At 50.7% G+C, this 18598-nt stretch overlaps 2 protein-coding genes across 2 annotated transcripts in view; one reads left to right on the forward strand and one right to left on the reverse strand.

Moving 5' to 3' along the window:
* Nucleotides 1-18598, reverse strand: part of LOC142820483 (butyrophilin subfamily 1 member A1-like) — a 646031-nt gene that overhangs the window by 285572 nt on the left and 341861 nt on the right. The window lies entirely within an intron of this gene.
* LOC149522314 (butyrophilin subfamily 1 member A1-like) overlaps nucleotides 13828-18598 on the forward strand; it is a 45025-nt gene continuing 40254 nt past the window's right edge. The window contains exon 1 of the mRNA XM_089771203.1: nucleotides 13828-14536. The gene's annotated coding sequence lies outside the window, so the exon portion shown is untranslated. The remainder of the gene's footprint in view (nucleotides 14537-18598) is intronic.

Genomic DNA, 18598 nt, shown 5'->3' on the forward strand with positions numbered 1-18598 from the left:
TATTTTTTTTCTGGCAGTGCCCAGATCCGGTTCCTAACTCTGCTGCCTGTGCCAGTTTTGCTGTTTGGCCCCTCTCCTGACCCTGCAGCCAGCTGTGTGATTGCCCTACCTATGCATTCAGTTTGGCCACCGCACAGACCTTTCTCCCCTGTGATTTCATGCATCAATTTCCCTCCATGAGCAAACTTTATAGCATGGGTAGGGGACATTTTTGGGTCGGGGGCCACTAACACTCAGAAAAATCAGTCAGGGGCCACACACAAGTGAGAAACAAACAAAAAGAAACACACTCTCCACATTCCCTACACACCAGAGCCTAGCCTAGTAGATTTCGTGTGTTCCAGCCCCACAGGGAGTGGCAGGGGGGCTAGAAAGTCAATGCAGGCTCCCCAATGCTGGGGGGTGGCCAGGCCCAAGCAAGCCAGAGGTGACATCTGGCCCCTGGGCCGCAGGTTCGCTGCTCCTGCTTTACAGTGTGAGCCAGTCAACTTTAAGCAGACACAGACACCGAACAGGGATTCTTTAGACCAGGGGTCACCAACCAGTGGATCGGGATCTGCAGGTAGATCTCAGAACTTCTAACAGGTGATCCTGACCGGTTTGGCCAGGAAGCTATCAAGAGCTGGTACTTGAGTTGCCCCTTCACCCACTGTCCTGCTGCCCCCTCCTTGGAGCTGCCCCCTGGGAGCTTCCTGCTTGTTGTGCAGGGTGTGGGAGGTAGAGGGGGGTGCTGATGTCAGGCTGTCCCTCCTTCCCCCACTCCTCCACACAGAGAGAGGGGGAGGGAGGGAGCTCAGGAGTGCAAATCTCTGTCACTCTCACACAGTGTGTGTGTCTCTGTCATTCTCACAAACACGCACACTCTCCTTCTCTCTCATCTCCTGGCCTGACACACACATGGGGGGTTGATGCTACTTTTACTGCTTGCAGAGTGGGTCAGTTTGGGTTTTTGACTGGCCTGTGCATTTCATAACTTTCATTTCTCTCTTACGCTTAAACCTGAACCTGTCGTGGCTGGGTCATTATCCCTGTGGTAACAGCTGCTCCTGGAGGTGGCTGGCATGTCCCTACAGCCCCTGAGAGAGGCAGAGCAGGGGGTCTCCACAGGCTGTCCTTGCCTGCAGACACGGCTCCTGCAGCTCCCAGTGATCAGTAATGGGGAACTGTGGCCAGTAGAAGCTGTGGGCTCAGTGGATGAGGGGCAGCACATGGTGCAAGGGATCTATTGTACGTGCCAGCTGCTTTCAGGAGTGGTGCAGGGCCAGGGCAGGAGTAAATCTGCCTTAACCCCACTGCTCCACCACCCGGGTGGCATCTCAGTTAAGTGGTGCCCAGCCAGAACCTGCTTCCTGAACCCCTGTCCCAGCCCTGAACCTCCTCCTGCACCCAACCTCCTGCCCCAGATGTGAATCCCCCGGGCCAAAACTCTTTCCCAGACTTTGCACCCTGAAACCCCTCCTGGACCCCCATCCAGCACCCTGGACTAAGCCTGGAACCTTTCCCATATGCTGAACCCCTTGGCCTAGAGCAGGAGTGGGCGAAAGGGCCTCTGTGCGCCGGATTTGGGCCCGTCAAGCAGGTGGATCTGGCCCAGGGGGCCCTGCTACTTCCCCGCCCCCAGGCCAGTTAGGGCCTCGGGTTGGGGGAGCACGTGAAGCCTTCTCCACTCTGCCCCCATCGTGCAAGCAGCATGTGGCACTTCAAAGCACTGTGTAATCCTTCCAGGGTGGGAGGAGGCTTTGTGTGCTCCCCCACCCCTAGTTCACCTAGTGGCAGGGGAGCATGGGAAGTCTCCTCTCACGCCAGGGACATGGGCACCTAGGGGGAACATGGGGTGGGGGCAAAGGTAGTCTCTCACCCCCCCGACCAATCATTGTCTGGGGGTGGGGAACCCAGAAATATCTTGGTTCCGCCCCTTCTGCTTGATGCCCTGCCCCTTTCTGTGTAGCCCAGGGCCACTTCAAAAATTTCCAAAGAGGCCCCTGGTAAAAAATTATTGTCCAGCCCTGGCCTAGAACCTTTACTCCAGTCTGGTGAAAGTGAGTGAGGATGAGGGAAGAAGGGGGAGGGAGTTAGCAGGGTGAAGCCTCAGAGAAGGGGTAGAGCAGGGGGTGGTCTCAGAGAAGGGGCAGGAAGGAAGCCACGCAAGGGTATTTGAGTTTAAGATAGATCAAAAAGTGATCTAGTGGTTAAAAAGGCTGGAGACCACTGGTCTGTGCCAATATCTGAATCATCAATGAAGATATTGAACAAAACCGGTCCCAAAACAGCCCCCTTGGGAACCCCACTTGTTACGTCCTTCCAGAAGGACAGCAAATCATTAATACTCTTTGAAAATGGTTATCCTACCAGTTATGCAAATGCTGACCATATGGCCCCCAAAATCCGGGACTGTCCTGAATTTTAATGCGCTGCCCCAGATGCCCCGCGTAGCCATGATTTGTTCCCCAAGGCCTTCATTCCCCGTATTCAGCAGGAGCAGACGGGTTCAGGGGATGAGAGTAGCCCCTGGCAGACATGGCACCAGTGGAAGGGGGAGGCAGGAAGCTGATGCTGGGGCCAGGTTGTTTGCATCTCGTTTTGTTCCCTCCCTGGCAGGGAGGGGTGGAGGGAGCCTCCCCCAACATGGGCTGGGTGGGAGGAACGAAAGAGGGGAGAGGTTGGAGCAGCCTGGCAGCCCCTGCTGGGCCCAGAGCCCAGTCATTTCAATCCCCCAGTGACGCTGTGTCACCACGCAGCACGGATGCTAGGTGGGAATGAGAACCATCCCATGGCTGTTTTCACTGCCTGTGGCTGGGCTCAGCCCGGTGGCTAGATGCATCAACCAGCCCCCCAAGGGGACCCATGTCTGCCGCCCACTGCCCTGCCTCTTTTGGGGGTTAGAAAATCTTCCCTTTCTTCTGGGTTGGGGGGGCTGGAGCCCATCTCACACTGTGTCCGTGAGCAAGGGGAAATGATTCCACCGGGACTCACTCATACGCCGAGGGTATCGTTCGTTCAGAGATTGCATGGGTCATCTCACTAATCGCACACTCAATTCCTGTAAATAAAGACATTTTGAAATAACGGATGCACTGTCCCCTCTTCTCCCATCTGTTTTATTCACTATTTCAGTGGCAGTGTTGTGCAGGAAGGGTCTGTGTCTGTATTAGTGTTACTGTATTAGGGTGGGCCATCCTGGACCTCTGACAGGAGCCTGAGATTTGGTCCGCACCACTGAGTTGCGTGGATGTAATGCACCTTGCATAAATGTGTGGAGAAATCCCTGTGATATTATACTTTGTATTAAGATCTTGTTCTTTTAGATCTATCTCTGTTAAGTGTTCTTATAGAATCTCTGGAACATTTCTGCTAGATATAGATCTTGTTAGAAAAAATGTCTTTTGAGCTCTCCCCTTTCCTTGGTTGCCCTGTTGAAATGAATGAGGTGTGAATGGAGAATGGAAGGGGAGCACCTCCAGCAGCAGTTGCCAGGGTGGAGAGGGTCTGGGAGCCAGACCCAAGACAATACCTGTAAAGTGAGCTCATTAAGAAGACTGGACAGACAGATGCCTTGGTAGTCAAGCAGCAAGTGCCTGCCCTTGGAAGAACTCTCTTTGAAGCAGCATTAAGAAAGGCGAGGTGATGACTAATTGGCTGCATGAGAGGGATAAATAGGAGGCATCTTGCAGAGGGACCCCGGGTTTTCGTCTTGTCAACACGGGAGCATCGATCCAGATGGGCAGAAGCCCGGCTCCACCCCTCCCCCATCTAACTCACCTGGCCAGTGCAGTTACGGGGAGCAACTTTTGGTAACAAGAAGATGGAGTGTGCTTGTGTGTATGTGTGAGAGTGCATGAGTGTGATGTATCATATGTATATGATAAGTATTGATTATTCTATGTATATTCAATAAATGTGGCATGTTGCCTTATCCCTCTGAAAAAGATCCCGAGTACTTCTTTTAAGCACAACAAATGTTGCTTTTGCTGATATAACTGCCCTGCCGCTTGATGTAACTCCACCACCACAAGGGGTGTAGGGAGAAAGTCAATGTAAGGGGGTGATTTTGGTTTCAGTACAGAGCTGAGTTTTATGCTGACTGCTATTAGCTTTCAGAAGCCGCCTCTCAGCAACCACCCACACCAGTGCCAGGACAATTGATCCAAGTGCTCCTGGGGAGGATGTGTGCTGCCGATACAAGGAGCAGTGTGTAGACACATACCAGTGATGTAATTACTGCAGCAGTTGTAGGCGCTGAGGCCAGTCAGGCCTCTCTCACTTTGTAGTGTAGACGTGCCCTAAGTGTGGCTGTGATCAGTGTCCTCCCATTCGGTCTTAGGATCCTTGTGACTTATGTATTTAGGTAAGTGCTGGGATCCTGCTTTCCTGGGTGCAAGATTTGATCAAGTTCCTGCTGTCGGCCATGTGTAATTCCTAGAAGACCTTTAGGAAATAACATGACTGGAGTTTTTCGAGTGGCTGGCAGAAGCCCACGGCAGTGGGAGTTCTTCCCCCTCATCTGTCCCCACTCCTCTTCAGCCCCCTCCCCAGGGCTGCCTTCCCTCGCCCTGCACGTACTGGGAGCTGGTAGCAGCTTCCCTGGATCTGGGCAGAGATTGCAGCCCCTGCAGCTGAGAGCAGCCCAGGGCCTAACCCTCTCCCATCTTGCTGTGATCCCTCAGGCCAGAGGTCAGGTTATCCTGCTCTGGTGAGCTCGAGCTGCTTCTCCACTTTGGACACTTCCCTGCCTCCTCCTGTGGCCACTGCACAGAGTTCAGAACAAATGCAACTTGTTAAACATCAACTAATGCGAGTGGAAGGGAAAACACGAGAAAGGAAAACACATCCCCCCTCTGCGGGCACGGGGAGGGAAGCACAAACAGCATCTCTGTGTGGTCAGGGCAGTTCTGTCTGGTCTCACTCATCCCAGGCCTCCCACACCACCTGCTGTGCTCTGTCTCTGCACTACCTCTTTCTGTCCCCTCCCCCTGAGTGTGCCCTGCCCTTGCTCCCACTTTTCCTGCCACCTCCCTGCCTCCTGCCACTGCTGATCAGCAGAAAGTGGGAGGCACTGGAGGTGGAAAAGGACAGATCTATGGGGCTGCTGGCAGGTGGTGCTCCCCCCCCCATCCCAGATTGCACTGGGGGGCTGCTCCAGCCTTGCCCTTCAGATGGTTATGAATCTTCTCCTTTCCAGCAGGAATCAGTTCCTGGCCGCTCTGTGAGTGGGTCCACGTGGGGCCTTCAGGGCCAGCTGCCATGCTCACTGCACCCTGACGTCCTGGCTAGGGTGGCCAGGCATCTGGCTTTTGATTGGCAAGTCCAGCTGCAAGGGGACCTGCCCAGAGTCTAGTTCAATGCCCTAACCCCACAGCAAGAGTCCGCTTCCTGGGGCGGGGCGGGGGGGGGGGGGGGGACATCGGCTCATCAACGTGCAACAGCCCCTGCTGAGCCAGACAGGACCATGCCTATTCACATTTTGTGGACAGTCAGGCAGGCTGTGCCAGGGTGCAAGCTCCCTACCCAGACCCGGAGCGAGAGGGAGAGGCGAGGCCTAAGGGAGGAGGAAAGTGGAGGGGTGGAGAGGAGCGAGGGGTGGGGCCTCAGAGAAGAGGCGGGGACTGTGAGAATTGATGGAATGGGGGCTGCTCTGTGTGGCCACCTAGGTGTGGGCCATGGCTGGAGGTGAGTGGGGGGGCAGTGAACTGAGCCCCCAAGTGGAGCATGGGAATGGGGGGATGCCCTAAAGGCCAGATGTCTCTGAACATGGGGGGGGGGGCAAACGGGGCAGTGGCCCCTTGTGGGGGTGGAGGAGGATGCCTGGGGTGGGAAGAATCAGGGACCAATGTTCCTGCTAATCTTTTCCATCCACATGGAGTTAAGAGCTCACGTGTCTCCATCTCTGAAAAGGGGATTTAATGGCCAGCCGTCCGCCTTGTGCTACTTAGTGACATTCTTCCCCCTCCCCCCTCTGCACACACTTTTGTGCTTTGAGATCCTCGGAGAAGGGTGGGAGCAAGATGCTGTATTTGGGGTGATAATCTGTCTGTGGTCGGACCTCACTGGACAGATTCCCCCCATTCCAGTGCACCCTGCGTTCTGGGGTACTGACTCTGTGGCTTTCCAGAGGCCAGACCCCCATGGTTAGTCTGCCAGTGACGGGCACTGAACACCCTTCAGTCCTCTGGGAAATCTCGGCCAGCGGCTAAATGCAACCTTTTCCAAAACGTCTGGTGATTTGGGGGCCTGACGTTCCAAGGGGCCAGTGTTGCCACCAGTGGGTGGATGTGAGACTGTGGGAGGCGAGCCACATGGCCAAGACCCCACCTCTACCACCCTTCCAGTCCACCCAAGCCTGCCCCAGCCCTGTAGCTGCAGGAGCACCAGCAGGAGCTGGGCCTCAGTACTGCAGTGGGGATGGACAGAAGTGGAGCACCCACCCCAGCCCTCTCTGCTCCCCTTCACTGGTGGTGGGTGGGAATCCCCTGCTGCTGGCACCAGGCCCACTGCTAACTCCCCACGTCATGTTGCTCAGGCTTGTGGGCACTGGACAGGGATGCAATGAGGGTGAAAAGGAGGGGGGGTCTGGAGAGGAAGGGGTGTGTCCTGAGCCCTGAATTCCCAAGGGATGGCCCTGGCTATGCCCTCCCGGTGTGTTTCTTGCCCCGTCCCATCTACAACAACCCCCCCTGGAGATCCCTGAAAATCCCCTACCTCAGCCGGTGGTTTGTACAGAGTTGCTACCTTGTGAGACTGTGCTACCAGCAGCAGTTTCTGATTTGTTCCATCGTAAGGAACTGCTCCTATAAGATATGCTACCAGCAGTGGTATGATCCCGCAAGGCGCAGTTACATATGTATAAAATGGACGAAACTGCCATTGTAAAACACTGATACTAGCGCTAGCCAATTCCTACAGACCCACGGCTTGTTACTATGGTTCCGGCTTCTCTCCAGTTGAGGGTTAATCATCCTGGGGCAGAGCACAAGAATTACCTCTTGGCTGTGTCTACACTGGCGCGATCTTGGGCCAAAGTGGCCTCTCTTGTGCAAAAACTTGCTGCCTGTCTACACTGGCCGTGTGTTCTTGTGCAAGAACACTGACGTTCTAATGTATAAAATCAGGGCTTCTTGCACAAGAACTATGATGCTCCCGCTGAGGAATAAGCCCTTTTGCACAACTGTTCTTGCGCAAGAGGCCAGTGTAGACAGGCAACATGAATTTCTTGTGCAAGAAAACCCGATGGTTAAAATGGCCATCAGAACTTTCCTGTGCAAGAGAGCGTCTACACTGGCACGGATGCTCTTGTGCAAAAGCACATGCCAGCATAGACGTTCTCTTCTGGAAGAGTTTTTGCACAAGATCATGCCAGTGTAGACATAGCCCTTGTGTCTGGCTTCCAACACTGAGGTTTGATTTCCCCCTCCCTTCCTTCCCTGGAGTTTTCGGCTGTTGTATTTGGCTTGTGGTTCAAAGCACTTGCAAACTCCTCCCAATGTGTTCTCATTTGCAGCCTCTCTAAGTGCACTCTACACAGAAGTGACTGGTGAGGGGAGACCTGGAGGGCCAGGCAAGGACTGGGACAACCCCTGCCCCTGCTCCTCCGCTCTCGAGCTGCTCTTCTGTGGGCCAGCCTCACCCCCTCACAGACTGGCAGGATCAGGGGAAGCACAGCAGGGTGGCCCCTGCTCTCTTTGAAGCCCTGACCACCTCGCTCTGCTTCTACCCACGCATTTTGGGGGGTTGTTACCCCTTTTGCCCCTTTCCCATCTCACCCCTGTCTCAAAGCCATTCTCTAAAGCAGCGATGAAGATTTTGAACAGAAATGTATCTAGAACTGATTCCTACCGGACACCACTGGCTGCTCTTACTACATTTAAAATACAAAGATGCAGCAGCAGTAGCGAGCGCCCCCCTGCAACTAATCAAGTAGTCAGTTGAAATTCCATTGACTACTTGATTAGCTAATTACCTGTTACTTAACATCCCAAATCTTTAGCTTTTTCTTTTTCTTTAACCTTACCTCATTGTCACTGACATTCACTACTTTAAGTGTACAGTCCCCACCAACCTTGTTGGTGAAACCAAAACAAAGAATTTATTAAGCTCCTCTTTCATTTCCACATTTTCTGGGATTGTTCCCCTCCCCCCACCATTGAGGAGGTGCGCACCAGAGCTTCCCTTCTCTGCGGGAGTAGGGAGTCATCCCCAGAGGAGGCGTGCACCGGGGCATCCCTCCTATGTGCAGTGGGAGGGGGAGGAGTCCCAGGAAGAGGCAGGTGCGGGGGACTCCCTGCCCCCACTGGCACCCTGTCCCCTGCTGCAGAACCCTGTCCCCTGCCCTTCCTGGCACCCTATCCCCTGTCCCCCCGGCACCCTGTCCCCTGCTACAGAACCCTGCCCCCTGCCCTCCCCGGCACCCTGTCCCCTGCTACAGAACCCTGTCCCCTGTCCTCCCCAGCACCCTGTCCCCTGTCCCTCCTGGCACCCTGTCCCCTGCCCCCCCAGCACCCTGTCCCCTTTCCCCTGTCCCCATTGGCACCCTGTCCCCTACCCACACTGGCACCCTGCCCTCACTGGCACCCTGTCCCCGCCTCAGCACCCACTAGCACCCTTCCCCAGTAACATGTCCCCTGCTCCCACCAGCACAGTTGGGGTCATATTAGTGAGGCTTGGGGGGTTTTTGAAGGAGTTACTTTTTTGCATCTCAATTGTGTGGCTCCAACTGACTTTTCTGTGGGTCAGTGACCCTTGACTCAAAACAGGTTCCCTGCCCTTCTCATAAATAAAGACAATGCAGAAACATTTTGTGTTTGACATAGTATTTTATTTAAAAACAAAGCCTGACCAACAAATCCCCAATTGGGGCCAACCCCCCATCTGGCTGCAGCATTATAACACTCCTGCAACCCCAAGACCCTAGATCTGAGCCTATCAAACACTGGAACCCCCTGTCCTGAGCCCCTCAGATACCCCAACTCAAATTCCTGCACCCTCACATCCACAAGCCTGTGGCTTGCTTAGTACCCCAACCAACCCGCAATCTAACCCCAACTCTCCCCAGCCTGGAGCCCCCTCCCTGAGCCAGCATCCCCTTCTCCACCTCCTCCTGCTTCCAAATTTCTTCCCAAAGCTTGCATCTCTCACCCCTTCCCACACCCAAATCCCTCATTCACACCGCAGAGCCCACACATCCTGTCTCAACCCAGCGAGGGTATGGCTAGACTGCAGGAGTTTTTCCAGGATTCCAGAGATATCCCAGAAAAACTCTTTTGCATCCAGGGACATATTTCATAGAATCATAGAATCATAGAATAATAGGACTGGAAGGGACCTCGAGAGGTCATCGAGTCCAGCCCCCCGCCCTCAAGGCAGGATCAAGCTCCGTCTACACCATCCCTGACAGATGTCTATCTAACCTGTTCTTAAATATCTCCAGAGAGGGAGATTCCACCACCTCCCTTGGCAATTTATTCCAATATTTGACCACCCTGACAGTTAGGAATTTTTTCCTAATGTCCAATCTAAACCTCCCCTGCTGCACTTTAAGCCCATTACTCCTTGTCCTGTCCTCAGAAACCAAGAGGAACAAATTTTCTCCTTCCTCCTTGTGACACCCTTTTAGATATTTGAAAACCGCTATCATGTCCCCCCTTAATCTTCTTTTTTCCAAACTAAACAAGCCCAGTTCATGAAGCCTGGCTTCATAGGTCATGTTCTCTAAGCCTTTAATCATTCTTGTCGCTCTTCTCTGTACCCTTTCCAATTTCTCCACATCTTTCTTGAAATGTGGCGCCCAGAACTGGACACAGTACTCCAGCTGAGGCCTAACTAGTGCAGAGTAGAGCGGCAGAATGACTTCATGAGTTTTGCTTACAACACACCTGTTGATACAACCTAGAATCATATTTGCTTTTTTTGCAACAGCATCACACTGTTGGCTCATATTCAACTTGTGGTCCACTATGACCCCTAGATCCCTTTCTGCCATGCTCCTTCCTAGACAGTCGCTTCCCATCTTGTATGTATGGAACTGATTGTTCCTTCCTAAGTGGAGCACTTTGCATTTCTCTTTATTAAACCTCATCCTGTTTACCTCTGACCATTTCTCTAACTTGCTAAGGTCATTTTGAATTATGTCCCTATCCTCCAAAGAAGTCGCAACCCCACCCAGTTTGGTATCATCTGCAAACTTAATAAGCGTACTCTCTATCCCAATATCTACATCATTGATGAAGATATTGAACAGTACGGGACCCAAAACAGACCCTTGCGGAACTCCACTTGTTATCCCTTTCCAGCAGGATTTAGCACCGTTAACAACAACTCTCTGACTACGGTTATCCAGCCAATTATGCACCCACCTTATCGTGGCCCTATCTAAGTTATATTTGCCTAGTTTATCAATAAGAATATCATGCGAGACCGTATCAAATGCCTTACTAAAGTCTAGGTATATGACATCCACCGCTTCTCCCTTATCCACAAGGCTCGTTATCTTATCAAAGAAAGCTATCAGATTAGTTTGGCATGACTTGTTCTTCACAAAACCATGCTGGCTATTCCCTATCACTTTATTACCTTCCAAGTGTTTGCATATGATTTCCTTAATTACCTGCTCCATTATCTTCCCTGGGACAGACGTTAAACTGACCGGTCTGTAGTTTCCTGGGTTGTTCTTATTCCCCTTTTTATAGATGGGCACAATATTTGCCCTTTTCCAGTCTTCTGGAATCTCCCCTGTCTGCCATGATTTTTCAAAGATCATAGCTAAAGGCTCAGATACCTCCTCTATCAGCTCCTTGAGTATCCTGGGATGCATTTCATCAGGACCTGGTGACTTGCTGACATCTAACTTTCCTAAGTGATTTTTAACTTGTTCTTTGTGTATCCTATCTTCTAAACTTACCCTTTCTCTGCTTGTATTCACTACGTTAGGCACACCACCAGACTTCTCGGTGAAGACCGAAACAAAGAAGTCATTGAGCATCTCCGCCATTTCCAAGTTTCCTGTTACTGCTTCTCCCTCCTCACTAAGCAGTGGGCCTACCCTGTCCTTGGTCTTCCTCTTGCTTTTAATGTATTTATAAAAGGTCTTCTTGTTTCCTTTTATGCCTGTAGCTAGTTTGATCTCATTTTGTGCCTTTGCCTTTCTAATCTTGCCCCTGCATTCCCGTGTTGCTTGCCTATATTCATCCTTTGTTATTTGTCCTAGTTTCCATTTTTTATATGACTCCTTTTTTATTTTGAGATCATGCAAGATCTCCTTGTTAAGCCAAGCTGGTCTTTTGCCATATTTTCTATCTTTCCTACACAGCGGAATTGTTTGCTTTTGGGCCCTTAACAACGTCCCTTTGAAATACTTCCAACTCTCCTCAGTTGTTTTTCCCTTCAGTCTTGCTTCCCATGGGACCTTACCTACAAGTTCTCTGAGCTTATCAAAATCTGCCTTCCTGAAATCCATAACCTCAGTTGTGCTGGTCTCCCTTCTACCTTTCCTTAAGATCATGAACTCTATTATTTCGTGATCACTGTCCCCTATACTGTCTTCCACTTTCAAGTTCTCAACTAGTTCCTCCCTATTTGTTAAAACCAAATCCAGAACAGCTTCTCCTCTGGTAGCTTTTTCAACCTTCTGAAACAGAAAGTTGTCTCCAATGCAGTCCAGAAACTTATTGGATAGCCTGTGCCTTGCTGTGTTAGTTTCCCAACATATGTCTGGATAGTTGAAGTCCCCCATCACCACCAAATCTTGGGCTTTGGATAGTTTTGTTAATTGTTTAAAAAAGGCCTCATCCACCTCTTCCACCTGGCTAGGTGGCCTGTAGTAGACTCCTAGCATGATATCACCCTCGTTTTTTACCCCTTTTAGCTTAACCCAGAGACTCTCTACACAGCTATCTCCTACGTTCATCTCCACTTCAGTCCAAGTGTGTACATTTTTAATATACAAGGCAATCCCTCCTCCCTTTTTTCCCTGTCTGTCCTTCCTGAGCAAGCCGTACCCTTCCATACCAATATTCCAATCATGCGTCCCATCCCACCAGGTTTCTGTAATACCAATGATATCATAGTTGTATTTATTGGTTAGCAATTCCAGTTCTTCCTGCTTATTACCCATACTTCTCGCATTTGTATATAGGCATCTAAGATACTGATTTGATCTTGCCTCCCTGTTGTGCCCTGACCCTCCTTTCTCCTTGCCATTATAGGCCGTAGTCCCCCCCATTTCCAACCCATCTCCCAGTCCCGCACATTCAGCACTTACCTGTGGGCTTTGCTCACCTGCCCCCGACAAACCTAGTTTAAAGCCCTCCTCACAAGGTTAGCCAGTCTGTGTCCAAACAAGGCCTTCCCGCTCCTGGAAAGATGAACTCCATCTCCGCCAAGCAGTCCTTCCTGGAAGAGCACCCCGTGATCAAGGAAGCCGAATCCCTCCTGGTGACACCATCGTCGCAGCCAGGCATTCACCTCCAGGATGCACCTCTCTCTGCCCGGGCCCCTACCTTTGACAGGAAGGATAGAAGAGAATACCACCTGCGCTCCAAACTCCTTCACACGTACTCCCAAAGCCCTGTAGTCACACTTGATCCGCTCAGTGTCACACCTGGCAGTATCATTTGTGCCCACGTGGATGAGTAGCATGGGGTAGTAGTCAGAGGGCCGGATAATCCTCGACAATGCCTCCGTAACATCTCGGATACGGGCCCCTGGCAGACAGCATACCTCTCGAGATGAGCTGTCAGGGCGACAGATGGGTGCCTCCGTTCCCCTCAGAAGAGAGTCTCCAACCACCACTACCCTACGTTTCCTCCTCGCAGTGGTGGCAGGAGACTGCTCAACCTTGGTGGTGCAAGGCCTGGTCTCCTCCACTGTGGGGGGTGACTCCTTGTCTCCTGCTGAAAGTAAAGTGTAACGGTTATGTAACAACACAGTGGGAGGGTTAGGAGCAGGGGTGGAACACTGCCTGCTGCCGGAAGTAACCAGCTGCCAGTGCTCACCCTGTACCACTGCCTCCTCCATAAGTGGCTGGTCAACAGTCCCACATCCTAGGACAGTGACCTCCGTGGATTCCACAGGAATACTGTCCAGGAATTCCTCATGGCTTCGAATGCTCCTCAGCCTGGCCACCTCCTCCTGTAGCTCTCCCACCTGCTGCCTGAGAGATTCCACCAGCAGGCACCTTTCACAATGGTTGTCTCCCCCAGCCTGGAGATCACTCAGTGGGAATTGCAAGCCACAAATACAGCAAGACCACACCAGGACCTGGGTAGAGGCATCCATGCTCAGGTTCTCTGTCTGGATACAGGCACAGGTGGAGGAGACAGGAGAAGTACTGGCACAAGCGCTTCGGGTCTTCATCACCATCAGTCACTCCCTCTGCCCAACTCCCTCTTCAACTCCCCTGTCTGCAGTCCCCTGTCCGCTTCGCTTTTTTTTAGTGGAAGAGCAGACATGCTCTTTCAGTAATCCTTGTATTCCTCGTTCCATGAGGAATAAGAGGGCTTCCAAAAGAAGGGAGTTTTCTGACATTTGGTCCAGTCTAGACAGGCCAAATGTTGGAAAAACCTCTTCCTACAGAAGAATCAGAAAAAAAGCAGCAGTGTAGAGTGTGTAAGGGCTGGGGATAGTAAGTGATGGAGGCGAATAGAGAGGGCAGGGCTTCAAGGAAGGGGTGGGGTCTTGGGGGAAGGCTGGGGAGGTAGATCTTGGCTTGTTCTGACATTTAAAAAGTGATCTTGGGTGTAAAAGGGTTGGAGACCACTGATCTCTTTCTCTCTTCCACCCTCCTCTCTTTTCTCTCTCTTTTTTCCTCTTCCTCCCTCCCTTCCCTTATTTATTCTTGGATTCAGACTTCTAATGCTCCTGTCTTCTGAAGAAATGGGTTACACTCACAAAAGCTCATGATACCATCTACATGTTTTGTTCATCTTTAAAGTGCTACCAGACTATTTGTTGTTTTTTAAGTTTTTCCCCAGTGAATGTGACTCCAGTTCCAGACATGGCTCGTCCTGTTCCTAATTATCCATGGAAGAATATTTATTGTGATGATCAGATGTACAATGTAATTATTATTATTTGTGACATTTATTGCAATTCACAAAAACACACAAAGAAAAGAACCCTGAGAAGAAGAGTCCATTCAAAATCCTATAGCATTCAGGTGATTTAGATTATGTGGAAAACTTTCTCTGCTGCTAATGACACTTCACTTTTAGCAGGAATGTGGCTGTTTCTTTAAGAGAAGATATTTGTTGACATGAGATCGGTTGGACTGCTGACAACTTCACATTTCCTCTAGTGCTTTCCATTTCAAACTCCGCCATTCTCAGCCGACAGGAAAAAAAGCACAATTACCAGAGTGGAGCAAAAAGGATTTCATTAAAAACTGTAAGGAAAAGCTGCAATAAAACTCTGCCGCTATTTTACAGCTAGACACAGCTGTGCAAATTAATACAATTGAATGGATGTTGGACTATAAACTATGAATTACCAGATGAGGATTTTGGAAGGCCAGATAGCACTCTAAAGTTCATAAAACTTCTCAAATCAGGTAAGTGAATTTTGATTGCTTGAAAGCCATTGAACTAACGCAGTGTTTCTCAACCTTTTTTTATAAAGTACCCCTTTAAAAAAAATTATAAATACCCCTAGTACCTACAGTTTTCAGACACACAAAATGTTTTTCAACCATCGCAACACATTTGTTTAAACAACTTAATCGTTGGAGCGGGTGATGAAATTTTTGCATGTAAAAAGTACAAAATTAATAAAGTGCTGTAAAACTTAAAAAAAATTCAGCTTTGTCCAAATTTCAGTTGTGTTGATGTACCCCCCGGACTCCTCTCAAGTACCCCTAAGGGTACTCGTACCACTGGTTGAGAAACACTGCATTAAACAGAGATTGGCACAAAAGGAGTTGGACATTGGCAGGGCTGCCCTTAAGGAAAATGATGCCCTGAGTGAACTTCTATTCTGGTGCTTCATCCCCGCCCTGCCTCCCCCCATCAACTCTCAACCTCTGTTGTATCATGCAAGCAAGGTACTAACAAACTTCAACAGGCCTTTATTTACCAAAGGTGAAACCTCTTTCCAAAGCTGCTGCTGCTCCCCTCTGTAGCTCTAACTCAAGCCTAGCTCATCTCCTCCCCCCTCCTTCCTGTTTCCTGTGCTTCCAGATTCCCAACAGCCAGTGCTCCCAGTTCTAATCATTACAAGCAGCATCTAAAACACCACAACCTCAGAGGCTCCCTTGGCCACCCTCCCATCCCCTCGATTCCAGCTGCCTTTCCTGAGTGCAGAATTTAAAAGAGGTACCAGATAGGGGTGCCAGATGGTTTCAACAAAAATACCGGACACACTTGACATGACATCACAATCGACATTCCATCTGATTGAGAAAATACCGGGCAGTTCTATTTTCTCAGTTCTATTTTTTCAATTTGTTTCCCGAACAGAAAGCTCACATACTGGACTGTGCGGTTCAAAACCAGACACCTAGCAACCCTAGTCCCAGAGCTCAGCCATGGAATCACAAATTAAGCATTGGCTGGGCGGCCCTCATGGTGGGTTGCATCTTGCCAGAGTTCACAGCGCCCCCCCTCCCCCCCACCTCCTCAGGCCACTCCTGGCTCCCTAGGGGGCCATTTTAGATTTTATAAGGGGGGGGGCAGCTTTCACTGTGATTCCAGGGGATGCTGAGGCACCTGAAAACTCTAGGGGTGTTTTGCATTTTATAATTCAGCTGACAGGAGCACTGTATCTAATCTCTCTCTATATATAAAAAAGACTTTTCTTGTGGGATGACAGAATGATGTTATCACGTCATTCTACATCACCAGGGCTACATCTACACTGCACCTTTCTTGTGCCAAAAGCTTATGCAAATGAAGTGTGGATTAGCATATTGCCGTGCTTCATTTGCATCATTAATTAGGTGCAGTTTTTGTGCAAGAGGCTTTTGCAGAAAAAGGAGCTGTACAGATGGCTCCTTTATGTGCAAAACCCCCTCTTGTGCAAGAGCCGTTCTTTCACATTTTTTCAGGATGAACAGCCCTTGCGTAAGAGAGGGTTTTTGTGCAAAAAGGAGCCGTTTATACAGCTCCTTTTTGAGAAAAGCCTTTTGCGCAAAAACGGCCCCTAATTAACAATGCACATGAAGTGCGGCAATATGCTAATCCACACTTCATTTGCATAAGCTTTTGTGCAAGAGAGGTGCAGTGTAGACGTAGCCCAGGAGCCCTCACCATGGGTATGTCTACACTACCCCGCTAGTTCGAAAAGCGGGGTAATGTATGCATACCGAACTTGCTAATGAAGCCCGGGATTTGAATTTCCTGGGCTTCGTTAGCATAAAGCCGGCGCCGCCATTTTTAAAAGCCGGCTAGTGCGAACCCCATGCCGCGCGGCTACACGCGGCACGGGCTAGATAGTTCAAACTACGTAGCCATTCCGAACTATCTGTACTATCTGTACGAGGAGTACAGATAGTTCGGAATGGCTATGTAGTTCGAACTATCTAGCCCGTGCCGCGCGGCTACACGCTTTTAAAAATGGCGGCGCCGGCTTTATGCTAATGAAGCCCGGGAAATTCAAATCCCGGGCTTCATTAGCAAGTTCGGTATGCATACATTACCCCGCTAGTTCGAACTAGCGGGGTAGTGTAGACATACCCCATGTGACCTGTACATGAAATGGGGGGGGGGTGCAGTGGCTCTGTCCCCACGCACTCCTGGAGCTGTGTCTGGCTGCCTCTGGGCCTCTCCCCAGCCTGCCTGACCCATTCACCTGCTGCGAAGCTTTGCTCTGTGTGACCTAAGCCCGGCCACAGCACTTGGGGGCCATGCTGCTGGTCTCCCCTGAGCAAGCGACTCTGGCATGTGTTGGTGACCTGGGTCCAGGTCTCTGGCTCAGGCCCACTCTCCCGGGTCCTCTGTCTCTGCACGCCTCCTAGAGCATCATCCACCTGCCTCTGGATCCCGCCCCGCAGCCTGCTGGCCCACACGCCTGTTGTACGGATTTGCTCTGTGAGACCCAGGCTTAGGCGCACTCTCCTGGGCCTGTCGTGAGCTGGGCAGGTTTTGCACCCCAGCTGCTTCCCTGATTCTCTAGAGTGGCTGCCTTGTGTTATGGGCTCCCTGGGCTTGCCATGGAGCAAAGCTTCCCAAAAAGCCCCTTTCATAAAGGCTGGGCTAGGGTGGGCTGTGGCTCCTGCTGTAGTAGCTGGGTTTGTGCATGGAGGGGAGGGGCACAGCCCAATGAATTCATGAGAGGGAGAAGGGTGTGTGCAGGGAAGCAGGATAGGATGTATGTGAGTATGGCTGGCGCAGTAAGGTAGGATGGTGGGTGTAGGAATGCAGGCAGAAGGATCAAATTAATGTACAGGTTGCAATTTCTCAAAAGAGGGTGGCATTTACTCACTATGGAATTCAGTTAATACTGGTTTGTGGAACTGACTTTACATGGATGTCATGTCTTCATTACAGAAAGTCTGGTCTGCCTCTCTCTCTCTCTCTCTCTCTCTCTCTCTGTGTGTGTGTGTCTGTCTGTGTGTGTGTGTGTAAACTTTCCCTGCAGGACGACAGAGTGACATCATCATGTCACTCTGCATCCTGCCTGCCTCTTGCCTTCCCTTCCCCGGTTCTCTGGGACTGCCACCCTACAGCCTCAGCCCGAGAGCCATGGCTGCCATCTATAAGAGCCCTAACAATTATTTTTAGCTGTGTGATGTTTTGCACTTGCATAATGGTGGATAAATGCACCCAAAATGGCTGTGGTCTAGTTTGTTTGTTCTGAAGTGACAGGTGGCTACAGAAACAGCTCCCACCTTCCCTGAGGCAAAGAGCCCCACCGCTGGGTAGGAACTGGGAGTAGGTTTAGTTAGTTCATTTGTTGTTGGTCCATGGGGAGATGTCTGCTTAGATAGCTCTGGCCCTGTAGCTCTGGTGGCTCTCAGGGTATGTCTACACAACATGGCTCTGTTGACGGAACCATGTAGATGAGTGTTGTAGACATAGCAAAATGAAGCAGCAATTTAAATAATTGTCACTTCATTTACATCAAAATGGCCACTGCGCTGTGCCGATCAGCTGTTTGTCGGCACAGCGCGGGAGTCTGGACTCTCAGCGGTCGACATCAGAAGCCTTTGTCGACCGCCCCAGTAAACCTCATCCCACGAGGCATAACAGGGCGGTTGACAAAGGCTTCTGATGTCGACCGCCGAGCATCCAGACTACAGCACTGTGCCGACAAACGGCTGATCGGCACAGCGCAGCGGCCATTTTGATGTAAATGAAGTGACAATTATTTAAATTGCTGCTTCATTTTGCTATGTCTACAACACTCATCTACATGGTTCCGTCGATGGAGCCATATAGCATAGACATACCCTCAGTGCTCACACCACCTGGCAGAGTGAAATCGGGCCTAAGCACAGTCCTGGCCCATGCACACTGTGCTGTAGGAGACATAACTTTGTGGAAGCTATCACGGGCTCTTGACACCGCTCACCCTAGAACTTAGTCTAACTAAATACATGACAAAATGGTCTCTCCTCCCTAGAGGAACCTGGCTGGGGGGGGGGAATATGGTGATTTTTCTGCAAAAACTCACAGAG

This window comes from Pelodiscus sinensis, chromosome 19, assembly GCF_052426305.1.
Source record: "Pelodiscus sinensis isolate ZL-2025 chromosome 19, ASM5242630v1, whole genome shotgun sequence".
In the NCBI taxonomy this organism is placed as follows: Eukaryota; Metazoa; Chordata; order Testudines; family Trionychidae; genus Pelodiscus; species Pelodiscus sinensis.